The sequence below is a fragment of the Chrysochloris asiatica genome, unplaced genomic scaffold (genome assembly GCF_000296735.1).
Source record: "Chrysochloris asiatica unplaced genomic scaffold, ChrAsi1.0 scaffold00311, whole genome shotgun sequence".
Classification (NCBI taxonomy): domain Eukaryota; kingdom Metazoa; phylum Chordata; class Mammalia; order Afrosoricida; family Chrysochloridae; genus Chrysochloris; species Chrysochloris asiatica.
This window is the reverse complement of record NW_006408829.1, coordinates 723416-737805: the sequence shown is the minus strand read 5'-3', so window position 1 is coordinate 737805 and position 14390 is coordinate 723416. Positions and strand designations below refer to the sequence as shown.

General features: G+C 36.9%; 1 protein-coding gene and 1 pseudogene across 2 annotated transcripts in view; one reads left to right on the top strand and one right to left on the bottom strand.

The window, feature by feature from the left end:
• Positions 1-14390, bottom strand: part of LOC102831324 (uncharacterized protein C4orf22 homolog) — a 1137236-nt gene that overhangs the window by 481735 nt on the left and 641111 nt on the right. The window lies entirely within an intron of this gene.
• LOC102833611 lies at positions 6902-8129 on the top strand (annotated as a pseudogene).

Here is a 14390-nt window from a genome sequence, read left to right as displayed (position 1 = left end):
ATGTGCTTTATTGACTACTTTAAGACTTTTGAGTGTATGGACCATGACAAAATATAGACAACACTGCAGATATGGGTATTCCAGAGTACCTAACTGTGCTCACGAGGAACCTGTACATAGATCACGAGACAGCCATTCAAACACAAGGGAATACTGAATGACTTACAATCAGGAAAGGTGTGTGACAGGGTTGTATTATTTAACTATATTTATTCAATCTCTTTGCTGAGCTAATAATCTGAGAAGCTGGATTATATGAAGAAGAACATGGCATTAGAATTAGAGAAAGGCTCATTTAACAACCTGTGATTTGCAAAAGATACAACTTTGCTTGCTGAAAGTGAAGAGGACTTAAAATACTTCTTGATGAAGATCAAAGACGACAGATTTCAACATGCATTGCACCTCAATATTTAAAAAAATAATAATAACAATCATCACCACTAGTTCAATAAATAATATCATGATAAATGGAGAAAAGATTGAAGTTGTTAAAGACTTCATTTTGCTTGGGTCCACTATTAATGTTCATGGAAACAACTGACATACTGCACTAGGCAAATCTCTTCCATTGTGTAAATCATGTCAAGCTATAGACCACATTGCTGAGAATGAGTGTTCCTAAACACTTAATTGTGCTAATGAGGAACATGTATATAGACCAAGAAGCAGCTGTTGGAACAGAGCAAGGGAATACTGACTGGCTTAAAATTAAGAAAGGTGTGTGCCAGAGATGTATTCTTTCACCCTACTTATTCAATCTGTATGCTGAGCAAATAATTCACGAAGCTGTATTATATGAAAAACAATGCTGCATCAAGGTGGAGGAAAACTCATTAACAATGTGCAATATACAGATGATACAATCTTGTTTGCTGATGTAAAATACTTACCGATGAAAATCAAAGACCACAGACTTCAGTATAGGTTGCACCTTGATGTAAAGATAACAAAAATCCTTACCACTGGGCCAATAAATAACATCATGATAAATGGAGAAAACATTGAAGTTGTCAAAGACTTCATTTTGCTAAGATGAACTATCAACACTCATGGAAGCAAATCAAGAAATCAAGCAACGTATTTCATTAGGCAAATCTGCTGCACAAGACCTCTTTAAAGTGTTCAAAAGCAAAGATGTTAGTTTGAGGACTAATGTCTACCTGACCAAAAACATGTTTTCAATATCCTCATACACATATGAAAGTTGGACAGTGAATAAAGAAGACTGTAGAAGAATTGATATACTTGAGTTATGGCATTGGAAGAGAATATTAAAAGTATCATGAATCACCAAAAGAACAAACAAATCAGTTCTGGAATTAGTACAGCCAGAATGTTCCTTGGAAGCCAGGATAGCCAGACTTTGTCTCTCAAATTTTGGACATATTATCAGAGGTCACTAGAGAAGGACATCATGGTTGGTAAAGTGAAAGAACAGCAAAAAAGAGGGAAGTCCCCAGTGAGATGGACTGGCACAGTGCCAGCAACAATGGACTCAATCGTAGCAACAATTGTTAGGAAGACATGGGACTGGGCAATATTTCATTCTGTTGTCCATATGGTCACTATGAGTTGGGACCAACTAGACAGAACTTAACAACAATTAGTATGAAGACACATCAAGGGAAATTTTCAGGAATTAAGGGAATTGTGTCTACTCTATTTTTTTCTCTTTGGAATGGGAAACTAGTTGGAATGACACATGAAGGTAGAGCTAGGAGATATTGATCAGAAGCATGGAAAACTTTACTTTCCTTTGGCAAAATAAGGATGCGTCAGTTCTAGTGGTCAAGTGGGGACACAGTGGAAGGTTTGAGGATTGACTGTCTACTCCCCTCATCCAAGCAAGAAGACTGCTTACTGAAGCAAGGGAAATCCAGCCATAAAAATTCTAAGCACTTTGTACATTTTAAAAATGGGAGTTTGTGATAATTAGTAACTTGGCCAGTGTCACAGAATTAGTTAATGGTTCATGCTTTGTTTTTTTTTAATGTCATGGCTGGTAAGAGGTCAACGAGAGATTACATCCCATGTGTCAAAATATTGCAGGATAGGTATTCCAATGGTTGGAGTGTGGAGTGTTCCAAAGGAGCATAGGTATACTCCATGAGGAAGAACAGCCTTTGAACATCTTTTGTAACCAAAACAATTAGTAGCTGAATACAATAGTATTAACTAAATAAGACTATTTCATCTTCTTCCTCCATTCTCTCTTCTTTTTCTCCAATATGAGGAACTGGTATACAGAAAGAGATTGAGGCATACTGAATATATATATAAAAAAAAAAAGCACACACCTCACTCTCCTAATGTGAGACTTTAACTAATAATTGCACATTGGACAAAAGACTTATTTCAACAGCATTGTACTCTTAAAAACTGAAAGTAAATTTGAATGATCATGAAACTATTTTTATGGGTTGAAGACCCTGGGTGGTGCAAATGGTTAAGCACTCAACTTCTAACTGAAAGGCTAGCTGTTTAAGTCTACTCAAAGGTACCTCAGAAGAAAGTTCTGGCAATCTACCTCCAAAAAATCAGCCATTAGAAACATAACTGAGTACAGTTTTTATTCTACACACATCAGTTAGTCATGAATTAGAGTAAAGTTGCTAACAATTGCTTTTTATTTTATGGATGAGCACACTAGTAAATTATGCCTCCAATGCTGTCCAGGGAAAAGGAAGGCAAATTCCACAGGACAAATTTGAAAGCAGTGGTTAGAGAAAAAGAAAGGTAACAATTCAACTTTTTCCCCCCACTATCGTATGTATGTATCCCTTTATCACTTATGTATCCCTATGTTCCACCAGCTTCTGCAGTTGCAGATTTCTAAGACCTCCCTGAAAATTCTAGAAATATCAGGTGGGCTAGTGTTCTAGTGAAGAGGACTTAAAATATTTACTGATGTAGAGATCAAAGAGCACAGCCTTTGGTTTGGGTTGCATCTCAATGTCAAGAAAACAAAAATCCTCACCACTGGACCAATAAACAACATTCTTGTCAATGGAGAAAAGATTGAAGTTGTCAAGGACTTCATTCTTCTTGGATCAACTATCAACACTCATGAAAGCAGCAGTCAAGAAATCAAATGATGTATTGCATTAAGCAAATCTGCTACACAAGCCCTTTTTAAAGTGTTGAAGAGCAAAGATGTCAGCCTGAGGACTAATGTGTGCCTGACCCAAGCCATGATATTTCCAATAGCTTCATATGCATGAGAAAGCTGGACACTGAATAAGGAAGTCCATAGAAGAATTGATGCTTTTGAGTTGTGGTGTTGGAGGAGAATATTGAAAGTGCCATGTGCTGCCAAAAGAATAAACAGATTTGTGTTGGAAGAAGTGCTGTCAGAGTGCACCTTGGAGCCCAGGATGACCAAACTTTGTCTCTCTTACTTCCCACACATTGTCAGGAGGGACCAGTCAGTGGAGAAGGATATCAAGTTTGGTCAGAGAAAAAGAGGAAGACATCCAGTAAGATGGATTGGCAAAGTGGCAGCATCAATGGGCTCAAACATGGCAACAATAGTGAAGAATTGGCCCAGAATTGGGCAGTGTTTTGTTCTGTTGGACATAGAGTCATTATGAATTGTTACTGACTCGATGCCACCTAACAACAATAAACATTTCATGCTACATGAAATGTAGACATGAAAATTAGCAACTGTTGCAGTTTCCAACAATAAACTCTTTCCCAAACAAAGCATTCATGTGATTAGGGAGCAATATTAGCTAGTCACTGATCAGGATTACATTATATAGCTTATACATTTTGCTGTTGTTAAGTATCATTGAACCACTTCTGATACATAGAGACCCTGTATAAGACTTCCTAGGTGCAGCTGGTAGGTTTAAACTTCTGATCTTGCAGTTAGCAATCCAAGACTTACCCTACAGCACCACACCTTATACATTTTGCTGTTGTTAAGCGTCAACTTGGTTCCAACTCGTAGTGACCCTGTGTAAGGTTTCTTAGGAGTTAGTAGCTTGTGGGTTTGAACCACTGACCTTTCAGTCCGCAATCCAGTGCTTATCCTAAGGTGCCACATATTTTAACACCTATTAAATTACATTTAGCCAATCCTATGCTGCATTGAGACACTCTAGTGGTACAAGGGCTAAGCACTTTACAGTTTACAGAAAGTTTGTCTATTTGAACCAGTAACTTCACATGAGAAACACCTAGAGGTCTGCATTTATAAAGATTGTTATTGTTGTTAAGTGCCATTGAGTCGGTTCTGACTCATAGTGACCTTATATAGCGTTTCTGAAGAGCAGCTGGTGAGTTTAAACCTTGCAGTGCAAACCAACTTTGTGATCCAGTGCTTATCCACACATCAGAACTCCCTAGAAAATTCTCTGAGGTAGTCCTAGTTTGTCACATGGAGTGGCTATGAGTACAAAAAAAAACCATAGTACATTACATTCTCTCCTAAATTTAATTTAGTTTTATACCTATGTCCTTCTTTTTTTTCAACACTTTTCCCCCACATGTGTACCTCCAAAGAACTCCACTGGTACAGTTGGTTAAGCATTGGACTGCTAACTACAAAGATGGTAGTTCAAGCCCATCAGCCACTCTGAAGGAGAAAGACAAGGCTGTTTGCTCCTATAAGAATTTACAGTCTCGGAAACCCTAGAGAGCTATTCTATTGTGTGGGTTGAATAGACTCCATGCCGCAGGTTGTATCTTCAAGTTCCCTAAGTAACTAAGAAAGTGGGCAACCCTATTCTGACTCTGAAGCCTAAGTAGAAATATCCTCTGTGCCCAAATTTTCATGATTTTAGTATTAAACTTTATAGTTCACCCATGTTTTACCTCCTTTCCTTCACAGCCCTCACAATATTTTGAATCTGGAGTTAACTAATAATGCCTTGTGACTTCTCTTGTTCTCCTGACTCACCCCTCTCTGCACACCTGGATACAACTTGTCTTTCATCCTTTGTTAAACTTCCACCTCATCAATCTCCTGATTGATGGAACACTAACAAGCATATGCATAAACAGAATTCACAAGAGAGATTTCTTTATGACACAAGAATGAATACACACAATACACATTCAATAGAGAAGGGGACTATTTTTCATAATCATAACATTTTCTAGGAGTATAAAGGAGAAGAAACTAAAATAATGTCATGCTGAATTGCCAAAAATTATATATTTCATAAAATATAAGAGTTGGAACGCATTTTAGCAATAATCTATTTCAATACCCTCATTATAAGAATGAGGAAACTGAGGCCCAGAAGATTAAGTAATTTGAAGATGACTATACAACTCATTAGGGATTAGAACCAGAATCTCTCAACTGTGATTCCAGAATTGTTTCCATTACACAATGCTGTCTTTCTTGGTGTTCTAATGGCTTGGGTATTATTAGTACAAAAAAAAAAAAAAAAAAAAATGCTACACTCCCCTCACTAAAAAATATCATTAGAGTACTAACAGCTATTGTTTTCAGAGCCATTTAGAAGGCTGAGCAGGGAAAGTGGGAAAAAATGGTTAGTAATTATATTCATATCTCAACAATACTTAACCAAACCATTTATTACTTAAAAATCTGTAAATATTCAAAGTTCAAGAACTCATGATGAAAGCTCTAGGGATACACAGAAAAATATAAATTAATTCTTAAAGGAAATTGTATGATGGTAGAAGACATAAGACATTAATATAAATAAATGAACTTGAAGGTGTAAAATGTAGAAGAAATAACAGACATTAAAACTAATAGTAACTGGGGAAATCTAAAAACTTGTGAGAAGAGAGATTATTTCCAGTGGAGGGAGTTAAAGAATTCTTCATAGGAGACAGAGGATTTAAGTGGTCTATAGTAGGAGTCCTGGTGTGGTGCTGTGGACTAATGCATCAGACTGCCAAGTTGTTTGAACTGCAATGTTGGTGGTTGAAGCTCACCAGCTGCTCCTTGGAAACCCTATCTATATGGGGTCGGTATGGGTTGGAACTGACTTGATGGCACTTTAACAACGACAACATAGCATGATAAGCACTGTACTGCTAACCCCAATGTCAGTGGTTGAAATCCACCAACTTTTCCTTGGAAACCTGGTACAGGGCCACTATGAGTCAGAACCAATTTGAAGGCACTAGCGTAGCGGTTACCAAATCAGGCTGCTAATCTCACAATCAGCAGTTCGAAACTACCAGTAGTTTTACAGGAGAAAGATGAGGCTTTCTGATCCTGTAAAGATTTACAGCCTCTGAAACCCTGTATGGGGTTGCTATGAGTCAGAATGAACTCCAGGGCACATAACAACAACAACAGCAATAAATAAAAAGTGGGATTAGAGTTATAGTTGTAAGGCTAGGAATTTATGCAGGAGACCAATGTATAGTAAAGCAAGACCTCAGAAAATCATGGTGTAGATATGAATAATAAAACCAGTTCTGTTTACCTATAGTTCAGGTAATGGAAAGAATAAAAAAAAAAAAAATCATGGCACAGAGGCTTAAACTTTGGGACCAAACCTAACAACAATTGTGAAGATGGTGTAGAACTAGAAAATATTTTTTTTCTGTTGTTTATAGGTTCACTATAAAAACTCAACAATTACTGACAGCAAATCAACTGTAAGAGTTTATTTTAGTGCAAAATAATTTTGAAATCCATACATGCTTTTTCCATAATATGCATTTTTCATGAATTTTTTTGTAGATTCCTAGGACAAGTAGGAAGAAAAATACAATGAAATGGACTAAACGATAAATGTATAAACTATAAGCATACAGAAAAAGAAATAATCATTACATTATTTAATTTAGATATGAAATAAAGTTTGAAAATATTAATAACATCTCAAAATTGGATACTTATTAATGGAAAACATGGAGTTTTAAAATTCAATGAGACTTTAAAGCCTCCTCTCCTACCATGTTGTATGCTCGTCCATTGATATCAGTGTACTCTGAAAAGGAAGAAGCATCTGGCAAAAATGTTACTTGGCCTGCCGTGTTCACAGCTCTCATTCAACCGGATATAGCGAATTTTGTTCACACCAATTTGTGCAAAAACAACAGGCAGCCCTACGCTATCAGTGAACTAGTAGGTCATCAGACAGACTAGTGTTGAGTCTTGAGGTGCTGGCAGAACTGTACCCAGAATTCCCAGAGATTGAGGTGGTGAGACTCACTGCACTGACCAAGATGCTTTTTGGAAATATGTGTCGTGGAGGGTACATGTTTGCACCAACCAAAACTTGGTGTCGTTGGCACCTTAGACTCGACTCAGAAGCACTAAGCCATCTGTTCTGCCCTGGCTGCTTCCATCTTATCAGCCCAGGTCATGTCTAAAGGACATCGTATTGAAAAAGTTCCTGAACTTCCTTTGGTGGTTGAAGATAAAGCTGAAGCCTACAAGAAGACCAAGGAGGCAGTTTTACTGTTTAAGAAATTTAAGGCCTAGAATGATCTAAAAAATGTCTATGCCTCTCAGCCAATGAGTGCTGGTAAGGGCAAAATGGTAAATTGCCGAGGTATCTATCCATTGCAGGAAACCCTGCATTATTTATAATGAGGACAATGGTATCATCAAGGCTTCCAGAAACATCCCTGGAATTACTCTGCTTAATGTAAGCAAGTTGAACATTTTAAAACTTGCTCCTTGTGGACATGCGGGCCGCTATTGCATTTGGACTGAAGTTGCTTTTCGAAAGCTGGATGACACTTGGCATAAAGTTGCCTCCCTCAAGAGCAACTCCAACCTTCCCATGCACAAGATGATTAATACAAACTTTAAAAGAATCTTGAAAAGCCCAGAGATCCAAAGAGTTCTCCAAGCACCAGGCAAGCAGATTCATTGCAGAGTTCTGAAAAGAACCCACTGAAAAACTGAGAATCATGTTGAAGCTGAGACCATGTGCAGAAACACTATTATTTGTCAGGCCTGCAATCACCAACTTAGAATGGCTAAGGCAGCAGCAGCTGCACTTGAGATCAAATCAGATAAAAATGGGTTTCCAGGCAAGAAGCCTATGGTAGGGAAGAAAGGAGGCAAGAAGCCTGTGGTGGGAAAGAAGGCTGCAGCAAGCAAGAAACCAGCAGCTGAGAAGAAGCCAGCAGAAAAGAAACCTCCCACAGAATGAAAAAAGCCTGCTACGTAAACCCTGCTGCGTTTCTCCCAAACAAGTAAAATAAATTTGAACAGCAGATTTTGAATAAAGACAGACCTGGTCAAAGAGGCAGGGAGGAAAAAAAAAAAAAATCAATGAGAATTTAAGAGAAGTTTTAAGATGAAAACATATTTAGAGGTAAACATTTGAAAGCATCAGTTTAAATATTCTTAAGTTTTTAAATTAAAAAAAGGAAATACCAGGATGATACATTAAAAATGAAAAAGAGAAATGAAATATTTGAGTTATGCAGGTGTTCTAATATGAAGGAATATATGGAAAAAACACATTTTTCACATGGATTTGATAAGAGCAAGCAACGTTAAAGAGCAGTCAAAAATAATTATAACAGTCAAGTAATGATAATAAATAGAAAAAACATATTATTTTGAGTGGTCATAAAAAGAGACGAGACAGCATTTTAGAAATGTTTTAAAAGAACATTGTTTCCAGTTTTTGTCAGAGGTTGCTAGGAACATCCAAAGTATACAAGAGGTGACTTCAAATATATTTCAAAGATTCCATGACAATAAAAGTCATTTTAGTCAACATCAAACTACAACAATAATTTGTTCTGTATAAATGAAAAATAAGCTCAATCCATTAATGGAAAAGAATAAAGGGATAAAAACTAAATCTACAAACATAACCAACTGATATCTGACAAAGGAGGAAAGAAAGGCATTTTAATGGGAACAGGATACTCCTTTAAAAAAAAAAAAACTGGTGCTGGAATAATTGGAAATCCACATAAAGCAGTAACAATAACAACAATTAACAAAAGGAATCTAGACATTTAGCTTATACTTGCCAAAAAAATAGCTCAGAGACATAAATCTAAAATTAAACAAAATTCTAGAAGGTAATATAGGAGAAAATCTTTGTGACCTAAGGTTTGGCAATATGTTTTCAGGTATGAAACCAAAAATGTGGTCCATATAAGGAAATACTGGTAAGTTGGGCTTCATTAAAATTTAAAATTTCTGCTTTGTAAAAGACATTGTTAAGAGAACGGAAATACAAGCCACAGAGAACATATTTGCAAAATGTCTATCTGATAAAGGCCTGTTGTCCAAAATACAAAAGAAATCTTACAATTCAATAAAAAGAAAACAATCCAACCAAAAACTGGACAATATTAAAATAGAAACCACACAAAAGAAGGCATACAGAAGGCAAATGTGCATATGAAAATATACTCAATATCATGTTAGTAGGTGCCATCAAGTCACTTCTGACTCATAATAACCCTGTGGACAACAGAGCAAAAGACTTGCTAGTCCTGAGGCATCCTCTCAAGTCTTTGCTGTTTGAGATCATTGAGGATCTTCCTGCTTTTTCCTGACCCCCTACTTTACCAACCATGATGTCCTGCTCCAGGGACAGTTCCCTCCTGATAACATATCTGAAGTAACTAAGATGAAGTCTTGCCATTTTCCGTCCTAAGGAGCATAGAGTTGTACTTGCTCCAAGACAGATTTGTTTGTTCTTACAAGAAGTCAATTGTTTACTTAATATTCTTCACCAACACCGTAATTCAAAAGTATCATTTTTTAGTCTACTTTATTTTTGTGTACAGCTTTTTCATGGTTGTCAGGTCTTTCTTCTTTATCTTTGTTAGATTTGAAATTCCTCTAAAATCTGCTCAAAATCATAGCAACACACAAAACAGATTGGACGATGTTCATACATGAGTTGCACTGACTGGAAACCAACTCAGGTATCCTGCACTGAAGGCAAAAATTCTATCACTGACCCATCACTGGCTTCACATGCCTATTGTTGTTGTTGTTATGTGCCATGGAGTTGGTTCCGACTCATAGCGACCCTCTACAGGGTTTCCGAGGCTGTAAATCTTTATGGGAGCAGAAAGCCTCATCGTTCTCCCTCAGAACACCTCCAATACACTACCAGAGCTCCTTTCATATGCTTATTAGAATGACTAAATACAGAACATTGTCACTATTAAATGATGATAAGGATGTGGAGCTAAAGGAACAGTGCCATTGCTGGTGGGATGCAAAATGGTATAATCACTTTAGAAGATAATTTTCAAGTTTCTTGCAAAAGCAAGCATAGGATCTAGATTTACCATACTTTATAATAATCACACGCAGTGGTTACGAATCAGGCTGCGAACCTTAATGTCAGCAGTTCGAACCTACCACCTGTTCCGTGGGAGAAAGATGAGGCTTTCTGCTCCTGTAAAGATTTACAGCCTTGGAAATCCTGTACAAGGTCCCTATGAGTCAGAACCGACCTCACGGCACATCACGACCATGGTGAGACAGTTATTCGAATAAGTTGAAAACGGCCACCTTGGGCATGACAGAGCAGGTGAAAGACCAGAGGAATGCTCCCACCGCAGCAGAGGTCTGATGGATCCTCTGGAAATACAGGTGTGAACATTATTTCTCTCTCTCTCTCTCTCTCTTCATTCCTCTTACTGTCTAGGTACCTCCACTCTGGTGACTAGAGGAGGTGCCTGAGCGAGTGTACACCACCCCACACCCAGAGGGTTCTACTACTCATGTGCACGATTTGTCAGCAAAGATCTCTAGGCCCAGAACTGTGGAAGTGGGAGGAGTCAACAGGAACTGCTTAAAATGGAACAGGTCTCCCAGAATGGCCCCAGCTGGCCGAGAAAGGGGCATTGAAGTCATACTCATATTTTGCTACAGATTTTTTTTCTCTTCTCTTCGTTCTTTACTTTTATGTGATTATAGACTGTAGTACCAAATTTGTTTTTTTGTGTGTGTGTGTGTTTTCTGTTGCTGTTTCGTGTTTTGATCCCCCTTTTACCTTTCCCTCCGCTACCCAAGAAGAGACAGCAATTGTGGTCATACAGCCAAGCTGCAACCACACCCTGTAAAATCCCACCATCTAGGGAAGAGCCAATACCAGCTGCTATACACCAGATAAGCAGCTAACATCTGCTGTAGTTACTCTAATTTAAGTAATAAGAAAAGTGAAAAGGGAAGCCCATTTCCTGATCACATCCTAAAGTTCAATAATACATCAAAGTTCAAACCTGAAGGCAATCCTAAAGTTCAATAATACATCAACATACATTCCTCTATCTAATTATTGTAAACCTAATTACTGAAGATGCCCAAGAAACAGCTGATCATTTTGCACATGTCCAGAAATAAGAGACAGTAACTGATACAAATGAACTGGAGGTAGACCTAGACTTCCCACTGTCTGAGAAGGAATTCAGGAGAATAATATTACAGTGCATCCAAATGCTGCACAGAGGGTTTGAGAAAAATAAGGAAGAAGTCAGGAATGTGCTACAGGAACAATTAAATAAGATACATACAGCATTGGAAACACTTCAAAACCTGCAAAAAGAGGTCGAAATGAATACTAATAAAATATCTGAAATAGGCAATACACTGAAAAGGTAAAGGGATAGATCTGAAGAGATGGAAGCCAGAACCAGCAAGCTGGAAGACAAATAAGTTGAAAACATATATCATATAGAAACTTTCACCATGAATTTGTATTGCAATTTTAATGATATTGCCAAAAATTTGAAGCAACCAAGGTATCCTTCACTAGGTAAATGAATAAACAAATTGTGGTACATCTGTACAGTGGAAATTATTTAATTATATAAATGACCTATCAAGTCACTTAAACACATGGAAGAACCTTAAATACAGATTGCTACATCAAAGGAGGCAATCTGAAAGGTTACATACTGCATGGTTTTAACTATATAATATTCTGAAGTAGATCACAATGGTCTGGAGCTCAAAGGATAATGGAGATGCTGCCGGAACTGGCAGCATTTTCTTCCATTGTACGTAAGGTTGTTAAGAGTTGAGAGTCCACAGGAAGGCAGCTACCAACAACAATAATAAAGATAGTAAAAAGACCAGTGGTTGCAATATGAACTGACTGAGAGACAAAGAGGGGAAAACAAGGAGAGTTAGGGATGCAAAACTATTCTGTATGATACTGTAATGATAGATGTTGCTGTCGTATCAGTCCTGATTCATAGCAATCCTGTATAGGGTTTCTGAAGAGCAGCTGATGGGTTTGAAATGCTGACCTTGCAGTTAGCAGTCCAATGATTACCCTACAGTGCCACACACATAACATTAGTACATGGCATTATTCATCTGTCAAAACTCATAGGATTGTACAAAACATAAGGTGAAAAATCATATAAACTATGGACTTCAGTGATTAACAATGTATCAATAATGGTTTCTCAGTTGTAACAAATGTGCCACACTAAGGTACGATGTACTCCTAGTGTGGGATCAACGCTGGAATAGGAACTACAAGGTTGGTAGTTCAAACCCACCAGCTACACCTTGGAAACCCTAGACATGATAGATATGAGCTAGAAATGACTGGGCAGCATTTAACAACAACAACAATAGGCAAGCTATTAATATGAGTTAAAAACTGTGTGGGACAGAGGAGGGGGTATAGAGGAACTCTGTACTCCATTTGTCTGTAAATATAAGCTGTTCCAAAAATACACTTCAAACATTTTTTAAAGGAGAATTATGATTTTCCTTTAAAGAAGAAATATGATCAGTATCATTATTTCTTCCTAGAATACATTTTTTAAAAAATAACTGTTGAGAATAAAATGTTTTAAGATGCAAAATCCAAACCCTCCAAACAAAGTTTTCATGCAGTGAGACAGTCAAGAATATGAAGCTACACTTTTCTTCTAATTTCAGTTGAATATTAATGCATGCATATTCTAGATGACTTTGCAGAATTTAGTGCAGCTGTTCATTATAGGCAGATGAAAGGAAATCATTAAAACAACTTTCAGCCACCTGACTTTAGCCACCTCCAAATAAAAGAAAGTGCTACAGAGAAGAGTGTTGGAATACATGTTAATAATAGGAAAGGATGACAAAATGTAAGTTACTTTGTAATATATATGAATGCTTTTTTAAAATGCATGTGGCAGCTTTCCAGTGTTCTCTTGGGATCATGCTTACAATCCCAGTAGCTAACATTTACATAATTACGATTTCACTTTGAGAATATTGTTGAGCTTCTTTTGTGCCCGGCCATCTGAACAGCTGCTCTTCATGTTGAAGTGTCTACTGTTTCAAACATTTAATGAAAATAAAGTGAAAATCATTATTAGAAAGGGAAAAAAAATATATTCCCATGTTGGAAGATGAATGGATTGTTTTAAGGATTTTTTGTTTTTGTTTTTGCTCATCAAGACCAATATATGCTTTGTATTTGTGTGTGATGTCTACACAGCTGCAGAACTCATTTACCATACTAATTCTGTCTTCTTGGTATTCTTTATAGCTTTTATGGATTCAAGTTTAAGACAAAGAAAATATACATCCTATTGTGATTGAACTACATTCCTGACAAAAATAAGCAATCCACTAATATTGTACCAGATACTAAAGGATTTTTAAGTGTTTTGCTTACTTTGTTACCATTCTATATACTAAAGAGACTAGTTAGCAAATAATCAGATAACTGGAAATGATAAATCTATGACTGATATATTACCAATCATTTAATGGATAAAGCCTACATAATCAAATCAGTTCATTTGAAAACCTTGGTGGTCTTTCATTAGTTATGTGCAGAATTCAACACTTCTGGGATATTATCTTTAAATAAAAAAAAATCCGTATCTTTGATTAACTGACACCACTCTAGAATTTATCCTTAATACCATTCGTAAAACCCTTTCCATTTTTGGGCTTGCCTAAAGGAACTGGAAACAGAATTCTCAGCATGTAACTTCTGACTTAAATACATTGAACTCTATGACAATTTAAAAACAATACCAGGATAATGAATTTAACATAGGATTGCATAAATTAATAAATCAAGGCAATATAGGAGACTTATTGCTGAACATACTTATAGTTGTATGCCTATTTTCATTTCCAATGAATGATTTACCACTAGATTCATGTATGCCAGAACATTTCTCAGTGGACTACTCAGACCTAAAAAAATATAGTGACCCAAACAAAGACTGAAATACAAGCCCTAATGGTATATGGTTTAGTGTTCAACTGCTAATTGAAACATCAGTAGCTCAACCCAACCAGACACTCCAAAGGGAAAAAGATCTGCCATTTTGTTCTTATTATCACTGTTGCTGGTAGGAGCTGTTGAGTCAGTTCGACTCAGAGCAACTCTATGAAAATAGAAGGAAACACTGCCCAGTCCTGTGCCATCCTCATAACTTTTGTTAAACTTGAAACCATTGCTGCTACCACTGTATCAGTCCAT